Here is a 17,606-nt window from a genome sequence, read left to right as displayed (position 1 = left end):
TTTTTGATCATAAACTCCGTCCTGGTATTCCATCGATGGATGTGAATGCATCCAGAACAGCTTTAGTGGCAGTTATACATGTGATCATGCAATTTCCACGTATTAAAATTGGAAGGAAGGGCAGGATCAAAGCAGAGAAAATTTATGTTGCCTAACAAAACAAGAGCAATCTAACAGCTTGTTGGATGAACAGAACAACAAAAGAGCTCAGTCTCAGAGATTTTCTGATCAGATTAAGGGTTTCCATGGTGGTAGGGAACTTTACAAATAGAACTGAATAACAGAAACTCTGTGAAAGCAGAACTCACTTAGAGGGAATATCTGTTAAATTACAACTGATTAATTAAATAGGTCTTCAACAGCAGATGTCACTGAAGCCTTAAAATGTAAGAGAGGATTTCAGAAGGCAGAGGAACTGAAACAAGTGAGCCTTGGTGTTACTTTAACCTTGAACATACGTAATACGTGCATTATTTCTATTATTTTGAAAGTCTCATCTCTAGAAGATGCAACAAATTGATATTCTTTATTGCACTCATTATCATTGTTACTGTTGTATTTGACTCCAGCTTCAGTAATTTATGCCTGTATTTAATTTTTTTCCTTAAAATTGCCTTTCATATTTATAGCTCAACTTTATCAGCAAGAATATGTGTAGGAGGTATTAGGACAAAGATTATTCATATTAGCCTTCAATTTTCAGCCCCTGATTAGACTTGGCCTATTCTATTCAACCCTCAGAAAAGAATCTGGTTTTGTAGCCTTTTTAATATAGTCACTTAAATGCCATTTATGGTGGTGTTCTGTTCAGAGATCTTAGTGACAACCGATGCTTAAAATGCCTCCTGCTCTGAGAGAGACTGAAGATCAGTGAGAAATTATGTTTGTTTGCAGGCCTTGGGGCATCCGTATTGATGGCTGGCTCAGCTGTGAGCCTGTTTGGGTCTCCTCTCTCCCCCAGTGTGGGTCAGCCAGCGGCCGTGACTTTGTCAGCTATGGTAGGCTCAAATGCTGACGGTTTGCAGTCTTGTGATTATATCAGTGGGGCTGGCTGCCCCAGTGACCTCAATCGCTCCAGGACCTAGATCCTCCCCTGCTGAGACAGGGCTGAGGGAAAGGGTGTTGGCAGAGAACCCAGAGAAGGAGTGTCCTGAATAAAGGTATTAGAGATTAGTCTCCACATTGTGTTAGGCCGATATTAAGCTGCTAAGTTGTCCCACTTTTCAGGTCTTTTTAATAATGCTGCTTGAAATGGAAGGAAGCTTAATATCTGTATTTGTTTCAGCCCTGATTGGTACAGCCCAAGACAAGGCAGGCATGCATAAGTAGAGTCACATTGGTTTTCCTGTGCCAGATTTTAACCTTCCCTTATATCCAGCCTGTTTCTTCATCCTGTATTAACATTATGCAAATGCAATTCCATTTTCTAAGAAGAAATTGACCCAGGCTCTCTGACTGCTCTAAAATAAAGTGAGTGGACAGTCAATCAAAGAGGGCCAGTATGGATAAGCCCAAAAATCCATTTGGATGTAGTTAAAATAAAACATCTAAATCTGGTTATGTATTTTAAGAGGCTTGCATTTTCAAACAACTTTTGATTTGGGTGTCAGACACAGGGTTATCCAAGCTGAAACTTTCATGGAGGAAGTTTAGGGGAATGGACTTTTCATTTTATACCCTGTTGAGATGATCTGCATAAAAGAAATTAGATGATGGTACAAATGCCACAATTTCTTGTTAAAATATGTAATGTGAAATAGGCTCATTTTTTTCCACTGGTTTCATTTGCTTGTATTAAGCCACTGATATAAGTTAGTAATGTTTCCCAAGATCTTCTGTATAGTCTCCTAATTCAAAATGTCTGAAAGCACCATTATTCGCAACAGTAATTCATTCCTGATGTCTAAAAATAATCTGGAGCAAGGTGAGACAAATACCTTACATTAAATTCCTAACTTTAAAGTGTGAGAGTTGCAATCTGCCCAATGAGGCAGCATTTACAGTCTGAACCAACAGGTGAATATGCTGGATTTACATGGGATGAAGAGGAAAGAAAAAAAAAACCCAGGGGAGGTGCCCTTCTCCCATGTGAGCACAGTTGGATGTGGCACAAAAAATCCCATGTCCTGTGACGTGTTTGCCATCACATGGTTGAGTACATCTCTCCTACTCCCTCCCTCTTCCCACCACCTTGCATGGCAGGGTTGGCTCTGTCTTTGCCGATTATCAGACACGCTGCTTACTTGCCCAATGCAACTAGGGAAGGCTGAGCTATGCTCAGCTAATGTGGATGAATAATGAATACTGTGTTGAAGACGTTCAGGCTCAATCATACTATGTAAATTATTGAAAGAGTAATGTTCCTGCTTTACAATAAAAATACACAAAAGGACACTCTTCATGATTCACCTTAGAAATTTCAGAGCTTCTCTGCTTTGAGAGAGAAAATCTCACTGCATTGAGCTGACAAGATTTCCTGGCACACACAGACTGTATTTCATACCTTTGATTTTGGCTAAATGATTCCAAATAATGAAATCTGTAGCTATGATGGCCTGTTGCTTTTGAAGCTTGAGAATAGGTCTCCTAATTCTTAGCTGTGCCACTGGGAATACTACTAGACAGACTCCATATAAACAAACAAGTAAAAAAATGTTTAGGATTATACTACAATATTAAGTCACAGGTCCTATAAGACATTGTTAAAGAGTCTCGCCATCTCAATTTGTAGCTGTTTGCTTAATTGCTTCAGCTCGAAATTGCTCCAAAGGATGGAGCACTCTCAGGCACAGAAATAAATGAGATGGTATACAGATGCTGACAAACTACTTTAATGTATCTGTGGAGTAAAATATAACTTATGTAAAGAAGACAGAGTCAATAAAGAGGCAGTAGCTCACAGTGACAGTAGAATTACTGAGGGAAATAAAGACACATCACAGGCTACACTGTAGTCATTGTATAGGACAGCAATAAAACCCCCATGATACTATTTGAGTAACAGTACATGATGATGAGTAAAGACTGGGGCACAATGTCTGTACCCAGAGGAAGGGGTGTGCAATAGTATGTTTGGAGTTTCCTGAATAATGAATGCTCAGCCATTTAACTAGAAAATTTCTCAAAACCATTTTCATATGCAGGGTGTGTTAACGGTAATAATGGTGGCAGGTAGTGAGGAAGGACCATCTGAATATATTTTGCCTTGCTGCTGTTATTCTGCACCTGTTTCAGGCAACACATAATTTCAAGTAATTGCTGATGTTTTCTGAATAAACACAACAGAGCATCAAATAAAATGCATACATTAAAATATGTATTGTTTACTGACAAGGCACATTTCAGAAGTGAACTGAGTGGTGTTATGTCCAGCTGTGACTTTTGTGCTATAAAGACGGGTTGCACCAAATTGTAAATTGGCTAAGAAGAGAAGCTGCGCTGGCCGGGACAGCCAACAGGGTCTTTTATTTTTGTTTTGAGACTTGCCTCAGTTCCCAGCACCGCAGAACACTTCTCCAAAGCAAGGATGCTTTGCCTGTCCTAAATTTAATCTAGTGGAAAAAATCTTTTATATTATTGCTGTGTCCTTTACTGACCCTCAGCTCTTACCAGTAGGTCTTGGTGCCAATATCTTAATTTTTCATTTTATGCTGCTTGCTTTAACAATGTGTTCTTTGGCAGTCAGCCATATCTACAGCATTCTGCTATTTAAATGTCTGCTCTCTACTGCAGCTGTCCATTTACTTTATGAACTGATCAGCCGGCAGAATGTAATTTAAGAGAATAGGAATAAGTCATAGTTGAGGGCACAGTCTATCAGATGACTTGCTGTATGCAGGTCTGTCCTTCAGGGACTTTTGAATCTAACTTCTCATACTACATATTTATTTTTTAATTAGTGCATAATGTGAAAAGAATGACTTGACATGCTGCATACAGAGGGTGAATAAAACCAGTACTGCCCTTGTGGAAATGCTCTTGGTACCAGGAGCACCCAGGAGTGACACAGTTGTCAAAGTGAACACAAAGCACAATACTTTTCCTACTTAAATGTTATTACAGGTCTAGAGGGCAGGGTAATTTGAATTTGTAATGGCATTAGCTTTAACATTTAAATAGAGCAAAGATGATCAATTCTTAGGAGACACTCGTGTACTAGATTTTCCCTTGTAATCACTGAAGTCTTACAGGGCCGAACCAAACACTAAGCTGGATTTTTAAGTGAAAGACATTTCATAAAACGTCCCATTTGCCTATAACAATGGTTGTTGAGAGAGATGGTAGAGAGGGTGGCTTACTGAACTAATGAAAACAAAAACATCTACTGATACAACCCAAGGACTGCGTTGACATCATGTCTGGTAAACAAGGGAGGAATGGAACCAGAAATTAATGGATCATAATTGATGTGCTGGCAATTAGAACTAACTAGCAGGCAGGGTAATGGCTGCTCTTTATGTTTTTTGAAGTCATTAAAAAGTGTGGGAAGTAGCTGTGGAGAAAGGCTGGGAGAATGGAAGGAATTTTACTGTCATCTTTGCCATCTTTAGTATCCCTGGGATTTAGAGAAGCCCACCTGCTTCTCCCCACACCCGCCTCAAAACTTCATCATTACTGGGCCTGATCCAGGAATATACATGGATTAGATAAGCCAGAGATAAGGAATATTGAGATTGTGGTCTCATCTCCACCAGCAAACAAAACCTGGGAAGACTTCTCTGCCTTATTTTTCTTCTCTCATCTTTTACTTAAAAAAAAAAAAAAAAAATTGGCATTAGCAAGACATGAGTTACTGTCTCAATATTTCCATAAGCTGATGGCCTGTAAAGCAGTTAAAAGCAGCAACTGAAATGGCTTGGTGATGGTGAATATTTGCCAAGTCTCCAAGTAGCCAATGGAACTGAGTCTTTGAATTCATTCCTCTTAGAACAAGCTGTCAAGGTGTATATATATATGAAAATACCTATATATAGATGTAGCTGTATATAAATAAATATAAAAAATCAAGGCAGGAGAATGTCAAAAATTAGCATAAACCAAAAATATGGATCTAGTTTATATTCTTAAAGTTAAGTACAAAAAAAAAAGCACCTGTCATATTTTTTCCCCCTCAGTCGGAAAAGAAATATCTTTGTAGATAGCTCTCCAATATACTCCTTTCTTCTTATTCTCCACCCCCACCCCCCAGTTTATTTGTAAGATGACCAATACATAATTTACTATGCTAATCAAAATATAGTCTCCTGCTGTGGATTGCATTTGATATGGAAATGTATTTGGACTTGTATATATTATTTTATAGAACTCAGTGTTGCAAAGCAAATGCAAAAAACATTCTAACTAATCTGTTTCTATTTTTACTATACACGTGGACTAACTTCGACCGTTAGCTTCATTCCTTCTTGGCAGTGACAGAAGACCATCTAACAGAGAGCTTTAAACACATTATTAGCTTTTGAATGAGTAAATTTCATAAGAAATTACATGCCCTACAAAGAGAAAGTAATGGATAATAGGATCTTTATCTCAAAGGTAGTAAAGGGAATATAGTGAGATTCAATTCGCAGTCACCAACTGGGTCACATCTGAGTGAAGATGATGTATTATTTCTGACAGACAATATGGTATGAAGGCTATTAAAAGAGCAACAGAGTTTTAGCCCTAGTGTCCAGCCCTCAGTGATCAAACTTCCAGTGAAAATTGGTGTTCTCTGTGGTTATCAATATTTCTGTCTTGAGACCATACTTCTTATTCTATAAAATCAAAAGTTACGTTAGTAGTTTTGGCAAAAAAAGGCTATAGACTGTATTAGACATGGATCAAAAGTGTCTTTTCCTTTGAAGAGGATTTCTTGGCATAGAGGAGAGATATGTTGGAAGTGCAATATATTCCTTAAAGCTGTTTCTAAGTCGTGTATAAATACAGGATTTTGGTTTTCAGGTTTCTTCATCTGACACCTTTATTATCATAGCCTTCTAAATTTGTAAAAGGCCCAAGTCATCCTCTGCTGAATTATTAATCATGGGAAGAGCTGAAAAGATCCATCGATATATCTGTGGGTTGTTCTTCTTTCAAATTAACTTTTACTGTTAGTGTTGATATTTGCCATCGGCTGTGGACCCCTTTAGTAAGTCTTGGTGCATGTAAACTGGTATCAACATACTTCTGTGGAACAACTTGGTGAAGAAAGCAGGCAACTCAGTGATTTTATAATTTTTAACAGTAGTAAGAGATTAAGTACATTTTTAAAAAATATAAAGAGCCGTTGAGGACACAGGAAGATGATAATATCTTCCAATATGCCCTTAACCATAATCCTAATGTTAAATTTTATTTGTGAGACCACATTAAATCAAGTAATAAATCTGCTGGTTCATTGTGTTTAAACCAGAATCTTATGAGAATGGTAAACATTTGCATATCCATCGTGAACCTACAGAAAATATGTGAATGGAATGAATTAATTTAATTTATATTTGAAATAAAATATTACCCAAGCTGATACTGAATCTACAATTTGAACCTGGAGGAGCAGGATGGAACTAGAAGTGTCATGGGGCTGCAGATCCTTGCCTAAGCTTTTTAAAAAGCCAGCAACCTTGGGTACTAATGTACTAAAATTGCCAGGTAAGCATTTCTGCATTTAAAATTACAACAGACTTCCATGACTCATGAAATGGCACCTGTTCCTTCAGTGACAAACAATGAGAGATTCACATGTACTTATAAACGCTGATTTAAAAACAGAACTAAGGACCTCTCCTTTCGGACCTTATCAGACCTATTTTATCCAATACATATATCTTAATTCATTCACTGAATATACAAACTACATTTAGCTAAGTACTTAAATCTGGCCTCAGGTGTAAAATTTTACAGATCATAATTGTGTCTCCCCAGTGATACTCTTGTGTCTCTAGCTAGCCAGGGGATGCCCCTGTCTTAGCCTCAGGAATTAAATGCAGCATGAGGCAAGTGCAAAGTAGGAGCTTTCACCACTCCAGGGGAAAATGTCAGGCCTATTTTTTTTAGTTCTCCAATATTTTATGAGACCTGATCTTCTCTTACTAACAGGGTTGCCTTCTCCTGGTTAGGAAAACCTTTTTCTGTCTCATTTTGGGGTTTTTTTTGGTTTCTCTTTCTTTCCAATCTCTTATTGCCCTCTGTCTTCTCCCATCTTTGGTCCAATCTAGGTCATCTGCACCTAGAGAAATAATGCTTAATATTCTTATCTGCAGCTGCTTCTATATTTTCCACAAGTAAAAGACTTCCAGGACACTGGGACTATAAGAAAAGCACAACTCCAGGGAAGACTAAAGCTCATTTCTCTTAGCAAGAGTCTGCAATATTGCTCGTGACTTATCTGCATCAGCAGCACATGCTACTGCTTTCTTAGTATTCAAAAACACCATTTTAAATGCAGACTATCACATTACCTCTGCCAGGATGAAGGGTACAGTTACTTATTTAGGTTATTATACCTGTAAAGAATTTTGTCCTAAAGAAAATGAACATAATTTTTTTTTTCTGTCTAGTTTCTCTCCTGTAAAGTATTTTGGAAGCAGTAAGAGAATGTCAGTTCCTAAGTTTTCACATTAATGAGGGTTGTCATCTTTGAAGATTTTCACAGGACTAATAAGGTATCTCTTCTGTAAAAAAAAGGCCTCCAGACCTCTTTTTCCTCTGGACATCACAGTGTGTCTTGAGCTAACTATGATTAGAAATTCTAACTCCAAAAGGAGAACTTTTTTTCCCTTAAGTGCTTTCTGATGAACCTGAAGAAAATTACATTCCATGCAGAGGTGTGTAACATTGTATGTCACACGGCAGCAGAATCTGGATGTTATTAGGAATTGAATACTATAAATGTACAACAATGCATTACTGCATGCACTGGAATAGCCATAGTAGCATTCTCACTTTAGTAAGTGAATAATTCAGAAGAACATTCCCCTTTCACCAAGATCCTCCTTTAGCCATAGATATCATACTGAAACCCAGCAGCTGTCATTATAGTACTTACTGAATTCTATAAAATATTTGTCCTCACTTTTTCTTGCAACTTAGAGCTATGTTGCCAGACTATCATACTGTTCTTGAAAAACAATCACAATGGCTTATAAAAATGTAGCATAAAACCCCCAAACACACATCTAAAAAATGTTTGCAATCACACAGTTTAAAATTATATTTAAAGGATGGAAGAAAGCCAGACGTTCCCTAAAAGCTTATCCACCTATCTGTGCATTCTTTGTAGGTTTATAATTTTCTGAGTGCTTGTCTAATAATACTTCGAGTATGTCCATCATTGCAGTTTGAGTTTGTTCTGTACTGTAACTGCAATCTCAGTAAAGAGAGATCCTTCACTTTGTGTTATCCTCTTTTTCTGCACCTCTGAGACTCCCTGAGCTTCTGTTCAGAACCTCTGTTTTTAACCATCAACATTTAGGCGATTATCCACAAATATATCCTAATTTATTTGCAGTGTTACTGTTAGAGCTTTCTTACACTCAGTGTATTGGATTTTATGTTCTTTCTCTACACCGCTTTGGTATAGGAGAGTTTCACACAGCGTATTGCACGGTCCCATCCTAAACATACTGATCTGACACTGAGGAACGGTCGATTCCAGTTTTGCCTCTGCCACTAGCATGCCAGTTTGATCCTGGCACCTTTCTGTACATCAGTTTATTAAAAATTAATTAGAAGTAGCCTTAACTCTACGAAAACATATTCTGAGGATACATTCCTGTTTGCAGAGCACCAGGTGTTCATTGATTTCAGAGGATCCGGAGCACAAAATATTTTTTTGTATCTGTTTTTACAGTGGGACTGAAAGAGCAGCAGCAGTTGTACTCGTAATTTTGCATGTAACTTCTGCCAGCATTTTCTATTTCACAGTGTAGATTGAAGACATATTTTTAGCCATTAAAATGCCAGTCATGCTGTTTAGAATTTGTCCTTGAGCCTTGTGACAGCCATCTAAAGCATACCCATTATTATTTATTGCACGCATTTCAAAAATCCTTCAGTCTCTTTTAAACTTGCTGCTATCTACAGTTAGTAATTATTAAATCAGAGGAAAACACCTTCAACATCTCCTGTTTTAAAAGTATAGCAGAACCCTGCTAAGTGCCTCACTAGATAGAGCAGTGATTGAACCTCTGGTGCCAGTATTTCAGGGAACTGTCAGAGTCTCTTGGGATAATGTCTTCAGAAGTCCATGAATCAGAGGCAGGTGCCGCCTTTTAAGAATAAAATTTCTGTTTTGTCTTTGTGAGAATCCAGCTTTCTTAGTTGACAGGAAAGCAAGTACTTAGCACACACTGCAACTGAACTGTGTCTGACTTTGAAATCAGTTTCCGGAAGGATTCAGCGTTAAGGAAGGACCTTGGAGACAGACTGATAGCGTATCCTCCAGCCTGTGCTGAGATGGGCTAACCAGCCCCACCTGGAGAGGCAATGACTAGTGACCTGTATAAATTATATCTCCAGCATCCCAGGGTCGCTATTTAGTAATCATCTAATTAGCCACTTACAATCTCAAATGATTCCAAATTCATAGAATGACTTTTTTTATACATACACACACATATACATGTATATCAGGGTATATTTAAAAGTTACATTTGATATAAATATATTTTTATTTATACATACATGCATATATAAGCATTGCTTTCCTGAGTAACTAGACCTAATGAAAAAAGGAGGGAAGGACTAACTATAAAAAAGAAAAAAAAAAAACTTATAAAATTTTTTCTGAAGCAATATTTCATCATTTTTCCAAGCAACTGTGATTTTCAGCATATAGTGTTAAGTGTCTTTGACGTTCCTATGGAGCTCTGAAACATTTAATTAATTACTGATTGGTCACATAGATAATTTTGGATAAGGTCAACACTTTTCGCAATGCACAAGTTACTGCCATGTGCACAAGAGGCAAAGAATTGCATCCTTTAATCTGCATCTTTGAGCTTTGTTTTTCATTGGTATTTAATACTGAAAATGTAATTGAATCACTGAGAAATGGAATTTCAGCTTTCATTTTTTATCTTCTGATGTTTTTACATGTTCAGACAAGAAATATTAGGGTCAAATAGATATATGGAATAAAACTGTTTTTAAAGTCCTGAACCGTATTTTGAAAGTGCTGCTTGCTACTGGAGCAGTCTGCTTGTATTTTTCTTTAAGTCTCTAAGTCAATTGAAACTAATTATTTGCCTATTAAAAAAAAAAATCATTGAAGTAGTATTCATGGAAACAATATAATTTCATTTGAGCTAATTCCTTTCTGCAGTCTGCTTCAGCTATGACTCAAGACTCAGAAAATGTATGATTCCTCTTAAAAGGATTCTCTCTGGGTTGTGATAAAGAATGAATTAAAGTTTCATCTGAGCAAGTGGGAAGTATCCTCTGCGGTGGTTTCTGGTAAGTTGGAATCCTGCACAACATACAGCTGCTCCACAAACTAACTGCCTGCGGTGCACAGCCAGCACACAAGTTCAGGGAGGTGGAACATGGTCCGTAACTATCAGGCAAGAGTCTCAGCTGTTCTTTCACCTCTCCAGGAGCATTTGTAGCCACACCATTTCAGGCTGGTGTGGCCAAAATCTCTGTGAAGTACAGCTGAAGTGCAGGATCTCTTTGCTTTCTTTTCTGTGATCTCTGTTATCTATCTGCACTGCTAAGTAGATAATTAAGTTGATCAGAGGACAAGTTTTAATCATTAATGCCTCCTGATAGTATGCATAAGCATCTCATTTAATACTTTCAGTTACTATATACTTTTTCACATAATTCCCTAGTCAGTGGGAATTTTCCCTAAGAAAGGAAGGTGGGATTAATCTGTAATTCGGTCTGTCATTGGCTTCTTATATAGTCTCTCACCATATTACAGAATATCTGTCACTGGCAAAAAGAGTATTTAAAGAAACAAAATTATTAGCCCATACAGGTAATTTTACACACTCCCTAAACCTTCTAAAGCAAAATCAACAAGTGTTAGAATGAAACAGATGAGGATGAAATGCAGGAATTTTCTTACATGAGTTTTGATGGCACACCATATAATCTAACTGCCACTAGGGCTTGTAAAATTATTGGCAAACCTAGCAGAGAGGATAACATGGAGACTGCCCAGAATCAAACCTGTGTGTCTCAGCTGTCTTGTCAGTTCAAGGCACAGACTGATCAGTGGGGGTATAAATGAGCAACTGCACTCTGTATATTGCACTTATTTGTGTGCTAACAGTGTGTAGAAATCACTTTGGTCACCACACCATCCAGGTGCCTTGCATAATTTCTAAATACTTTCTGAACAAGGCTCAAAAGGATCATGTTTAGTTCTTCGTTTCCAGCTGCTGAGCGATGCTGACAGTCTTCCCTGTGGATGAATGTTAATATGAAAGCTGTACTTTGAGCAGTGAAATGAAAACAAACACATAAATACAATGCTCTTACTGTATGCATTCTTTTACTATATGCTTTCCTTCCTTTTACCTTTTGTTTAATATGTATAGCTTTATTGCTACCTTATCAACTGCTTTGCTGATTATAAGTAGATTACAAATCTCAATATTAAAAACTATAATGAGACTGTAAAATGGAGGACACCAGTTATACAAACAAAACAGGTTTCATTTCATTTTTGTTAAACAATTTAAGGATTGTAGTATTTGAAATGTTACTAAATTACAAAAATAACAAAAATACAAATTACCCACATCCATCATCTTAAGGTTAGCATTCATTTAAAAAAGGATCCTTTTTAACACTGTTTACATAAAAATAAGCCATATAAGGCCAAATACATTTTCATGGTTTTACTGAATTCTACTGAGATTTCATTGAAATCTAGTCAACTTTTCTCATTCTGTTACATTTGGACGCCATTATTAGAAACATAAATCTGTTGGTTTTTCTGTTGTGTAATGAATGAAGCCTTCACCAGTAAGATTAAAAAAATTAATCCTAATCATATTAGATACATTTCCACAACAGTGTCACTCGTAGAAGGTTAGGTTTTTTATTTCTGAGACGATCAATCAACCTTTCAGTTATAAAATGCAAAAAAACGTTTATCTGGTCTGATTTAGAATAATTTTTAATTATACAAAAGGCAATAATTTCCATATCTGTAAATCAAGCTGAAATAAGAGATTTATGTTTCGGAAACCTCAAAAATCCCACTGACTTAAAGGAAATATTAGGCATTTGCATTCCTTCGGGCATCCAGCCTATGCAAATACAAATTTAAGTTGCAATGAAAAATAAAGAAACTGCATTAGACTTAAATGAAATATACACTAATTTGTTTTATCATTTAGATACTAAGGAACACATATTTAAGAAGAAATGAAAACACATCTGGATTTTAGAAATAGGCAGTATGATTCTAATGACTGTCTAGAAATGCTTTTCTGTGTTTGTGGAGGTGGTGTGTATTGTAGGAATATGGATGGCCACTGAAGACATGCAGAAAAAAACCCTGGCAGTATTTTACGAAGTAGCTTTAACTAGGCTGCTTAAATAGTTTAACCAACAGTCTGTTTAAATAATTTAGACCTTAGCAGGTCTAAATTATTTAAACTAATGTAGTGTTTTGAACCACGACACGTGGTCAGCCCTTAGAAGAAAGGGCCACAACAGCAGCAAGGTGTAAAGATTGCCCGAGGCAGGTTTTAATGGAAGATTTTATTGAACAGATCCTGGCTACTTCTACTGCAGCACTGCCAGGGTACAGAAAAGGTAACATCAAGCACGTGATCTTCATCCACATGACTTTAACTTACAGTTGGTACACCTGCCTTGAGAGAGGGACAGAGAGGAAAGCTTTCTGCCCACTTGTTCATTTACATCAGAAATACTAAAATGTGTAACATCCCTGTTTTTCACAGCATGAATAGACAGTGTAATGCATTCTGAGCATCTCTGAATGTCAGCAGTGCTAGCCAGAGAGTAACACATTATGGAGTTTTAAAAACTAATGTCCTGGCCTAATAGTTAAGTACTCTTTAATTAATGTTCAGGAGAAAAGTTTGACTTAAAACAAGACCATCCCCCTCACCCCCCCCGCCCCACCCCCCAAAAAAACCCCCACCAAAACCAACCCCAACCAAAAACAACCCCCCAAAAAAGAAGAGAAAGAAAGAAGAAGGGTAGGAAGGGTCAGCTCATCATTCATCCACCAAAACCATGAATATAGCAACATTCTTTTCACATCCAATGAAGCAGCTGCCAACTGGTAATGAACAGTTCTTCATTTACACAGTATCCTCTTTAAATATTATCTAAATATTATTCAGAAATGGTAGATGTCACTAATGCCTGAAAAGATATCAAATGCTCAAGTACTTAATTTGGATTCTTTTTTAAGTGATTAAGAAAAATACAGGACTTAGTCTTATATGTGAGTAGGTTATAATGTATTTCAGCAGAATTGAGTTTGAGCTCATCTCTGTGTTGCCCCTCACATACACAAAAGAAGATGCAGTGATGGTGAACCATTGTAAAGACCTCAGCTTGCACCAAGCAGAATCTCCTACTAATTATTTACTTCTTATACAATTATTCATTTCAGAATGGTACAAATTTTAGTGACCTCTGGACACCATGCATGGAAATAATAAATATACACATGTATGAGCACAGTCATGTGAGTATTTTTGTATGTGACATTAGCCCATTTTTTTCCTTCTTTGTTACCTCAGCAAACAAGTTCATTAACTTGTAGTACTCATTTTAGTACATATTTTTAAGGTAGTACAAAAATGAAGTTACTCGTATAGTTTAGAAAGTACAAGAAGTTGAAAATAAAATCAGTTATTCTGGAGACAGTGACTCTCTAGTGTCAAATTAAAACTTGGAATATATAAAGGATGTATTCCTTAATGAAAGAAATTTTTGTAGAAACACAGATTAAGAAAACAGATGACAATTTATCTTTTGATACCTGTCAATGCATATATTTCACACAATGAGACATTTTGAAGTTAAGAATTTCAAGCCCTAACCATCCAACTATATGCACTGTCATAGATTTCACCAAAAGTCCAGCTATACCCCAAGAAGCATACACTCTCTAATTCTAACCTCTGTTTTCTCTTTTTTTGAATGCTTGTGAGAAAGTGGTAGTCCATGTTACAGTTTTTTTGTAAAAGTAAAATGCCTGCAATGAGTAAATTATTAATTATATGTGGGGGAGAATGATGGCATCTAGCTGCTTTGCCCTTCTGAAGCAGAAACAATGCAAACAGATAAAACATGGGTTGTGTATCAGATGATACAAAATCAGAGTGTAAGTAGAAAGTATTTGAATACAGCAACAGAAAGTGGATGCACAAAGTAAAACCAAATTTATTGTGAACAGATTAGTTAGCAGCAGTGACAGCATATGAGCTACCTAACAAGGATTTTTTGTGTGGACATCATGGCAAAGATGATTTTTATGAAGTGATGTGAGGAAGGAGTTTGACCTTGCTTTGAGGATGGCTTTAATGCAAGCAGACTAACTCAGTTTCATTGTAATGCAGGGGATGGGAAATATCAAGTTCAGATTTTGTAAAGAGTATGGACAAATTTGAATAATCCTTTCATTTTCCACTGGTTAGGGAAACACATGCACTTCCAGTTTGCAGAAATACATAAAACTGAAACCAATCCAAAGTCAAAAGAATGAACAGGGTTTCCCTTCAAACCAGCCTATAATACAGATACTGACTGGAAAATACTCTTACTTACAATAACGAACAAGGTTCATACTGTATGGCCAGCTGATTGCACCTTTCTCATTATCACTAGCTGTCTGCAAGTTCGTTGAAACTAAGGAAGCCAGCAAGGTTATGGCTGGATACTGTCAAAATACCTGTTCAACTACTACTAGGAGAACTAGGCCTCCCTAACACTCCCTGCACTGAAGCTGCTCACACTTCAGCAAATTTGTAGAAAGGGGTCCCTGGCCTGTAAACTGCTGGGGGCTGGGAGAATATTTGTGTGATTATCACTATCTTCTCATCCAGCTCTTATCTTAAACCCTTCTCTGGGTGGCTAGTGTTATCCATTGGCATGTCTCTGCCAATGCATTTTTGGAGGCAGCAAAATACTGGGTCAGTGAGTGAAGTGGGTAAAATAAGCTTCTAGTCCATTTCCCAGTGTAATATAAAGTCCATTTAAATCAATTTAGTATAAAATCAATGGAATGTGAAGTCCTCGAGCTGAAGGCATATCAACTATTAAACTAATAAAAGATACGGCACTTGATCGTAGCTAGATCTTAGTTTGTAGTCTGTCAGTACGATTGACAGGCTTTAAGTGGTTAGCAGCTGGAGTTGTGTATGTAATGCCTCCCTTTTTTGAAGTCATTTTTCAAAAAATAGTAATTCTGGTTAAAGACTAGATCTCAATCTTGAGGCTATATAAGCATTGTGGAAATCTGTTAAATGTCTAAACAGATATCGGAGGCTCTCAAACCTGTCCTAAAATATCTCTGGGTTGTTTTCTTCTTTTATATATGTAGTTTTCTTTTAGACTTTTGTTTTATAATCATTTTCAGATAATAAAAGCATGAGCTGGAGTTAAAAAGGGTGGTTGTATCACCACTTCCATTTTATGTACCTCCTGTGTGTTGGTTACAAGTGTTCTGATCTAGCTGAGAAGTACGATGACAGGGAACAATTTGTTCCTTGATCTCGTTCACTGTGCATTTGGGTATCTGCCTAAGAGATGCACCATGGAAGCTCCACCGCTGCTTTGTGAGCTGATACTTGAAGTATTGGGGTTGAAGAAACACCTGCCAGGGCCTGCAGAAAGGCACTGGGAAATGTAAAACTCTCCTAGGGAGTCTGTGATAGCATTTCACCCTCCCAGTGAGTCTGTAATATAATTTCTTTCACTTTTGGGAAAGAAATGGAAAAGAAAGTTAAATTGGAGGAAATTTCCAAGTTTGGAATTTCCAAGTTTCATAACATAGTGAAGTCATCCTGATGAACAAAGTAGGGAAAAATCAAATCTATGCTAATGCAGTTGATGTTTACATAAATGCTCAGAAGCTGAGAACGACTAAAAAAGCATGACTGTGTGGTTAAAGCAATGACGCCTGACTCAGGAAATCTGAGTTCATTTCCTGGCTTTGCTATCTCTTTAGCTTTGCGTAAGAGATGTAATCTCTCTCCTTGCCTTTCCCCCCCCCCCTCCCTCTACCACAGGGGAGTAATTATGCTTCAGATTGTTCTAAGAATAAACGCATTAATGCCGCTGGTACATTTAGGTTCAGGCAAAAAGATATACACAAGCTTCACTTTTTGTTCATTATTTTTTAGAAAAGGCCTTTCTGCTATCTGTGAGGCAAACATATTGGAGTCATCACACCCGTTGTCTAGAAAGTTGAGGAAGCACCTTCAGTGCCTGGGCCCACATCTGTAAGCAGGTCTCACACCCTGGCAGTGCGCCCAAATTCTAGTCAGGAGGCTGCGCTGCGACAAGTTATGCTTACCAATTACAGAGTGGGTTTTGGCTTTGTTTTTCCCCTACAAGAACACAGCTTGAAGCTACTGAGCAGCTTTCTTCCTCTGGGAGACCTGGTGAAACAGGCAGGCAAAAATTTAGAAGTGCTGGCAGTCAAAACTTTTTGAGAAAAAGTGGAATTTTGAAAATCTGAAGTTGAAGCACAGCAATGCAGGTGCTGAAATGCTGCCACACATACAAGGAGGCCCCAAACCATGGGAGATGCGGAAACACACGCACCAAACACAGCGGCTAGGAAAAGCGTGGGGGTGGAAATGCCGAGTCACTGAAACGATCCTGAACCATCTCACCATCTCACATAATAACCCCAGGCAAATAATTCTCGACCCTTGCAGAAGTTTCTGATGTTCTGTCAGTGTCTTTTTCCTGGCAGACAGGAAATTTGAGGAAATTAAACTCTCCAGTCCTTCTGCGAGCACCAGGACAGAGAAAGGCTGGGTCTCCTCTGGCTCTGCACCTCGCTGCTGGCTGCTGGGGTCCTCCCAGGCTTTTCAGGCTGGGCCTCCTTCCCCTAACAGCACTCTCCCTGTCCCAGAGCCAGGTCACTCGTAGCCCCGTTTCCCTAACGCCTTCAACAACTTCCATTCAATTTTTATGTGATTCAGTCAACGCGTCCCCGAATTGTCCGGGCAGGCCGCAAGACGTTCCAGCGGCCCCGCAGGCCTCACGGCCTTGCGAGCCCGGCGTGCGGCCGCGCCACGACAGCCCGCCAGCCCGGCAGCCAGCCAGCCAGCCAGCCAGCCCGGCGGGCACGGCGCGGCGCCTGCCGCCTCAGGCGGGCCGCGGGGAGGGGGGCGGCGTGGGCCGGGCGCTACGCGGGAACGGCGTGGCGGGAACTGCAGCGGGCGCCGGCCGGGGCGGGCGGGCGCGCTGACGTCAGAGTGAGGCGAGGGGCGCGGAGGGGCGTGGGGCGGGCGGGCGGTGGCGGCGGCCGGGGCATGCGCGGTGGCTGCTGCGCGCCGGCCCTCCCACCGCGGGCCGGGCGGGGCGGGGCGGGGCGCCCGGCGGCCGGTACCTGAGGGCGCAGAGCGCCACGGCCCTGCCCGAGAAGGGGACAGCGCCGGCCTGCGCCCGTCCCGACG

General features: G+C 38.9%; 1 protein-coding gene across 4 annotated transcripts in view; it reads left to right on the top strand.

Moving 5' to 3' along the window:
- CCSER2 (coiled-coil serine rich protein 2) overlaps positions 1-17,606 on the top strand; it is a 115,563-nt gene that overhangs the window by 24,635 nt on the left and 73,322 nt on the right. For 3 of the 4 annotated variants that reach the window (XM_080402699.1, XM_080402701.1, XM_080402700.1), the window contains exon 1: positions 10,301-17,606. The gene's annotated coding sequence lies outside the window, so the exon portion shown is untranslated. The other variant, XM_080402697.1, reaches the window with a different exon arrangement.

Source organism: Falco punctatus (genome assembly GCF_963210335.1).
Source record: "Falco punctatus genome assembly, chromosome: 9".
In the NCBI taxonomy this organism is placed as follows: Eukaryota; Metazoa; Chordata; class Aves; order Falconiformes; family Falconidae; genus Falco; species Falco punctatus.
The sequence above is the reverse complement of the archived record's forward strand: the minus strand, read 5'-3'. Positions and strand labels throughout refer to the sequence as shown.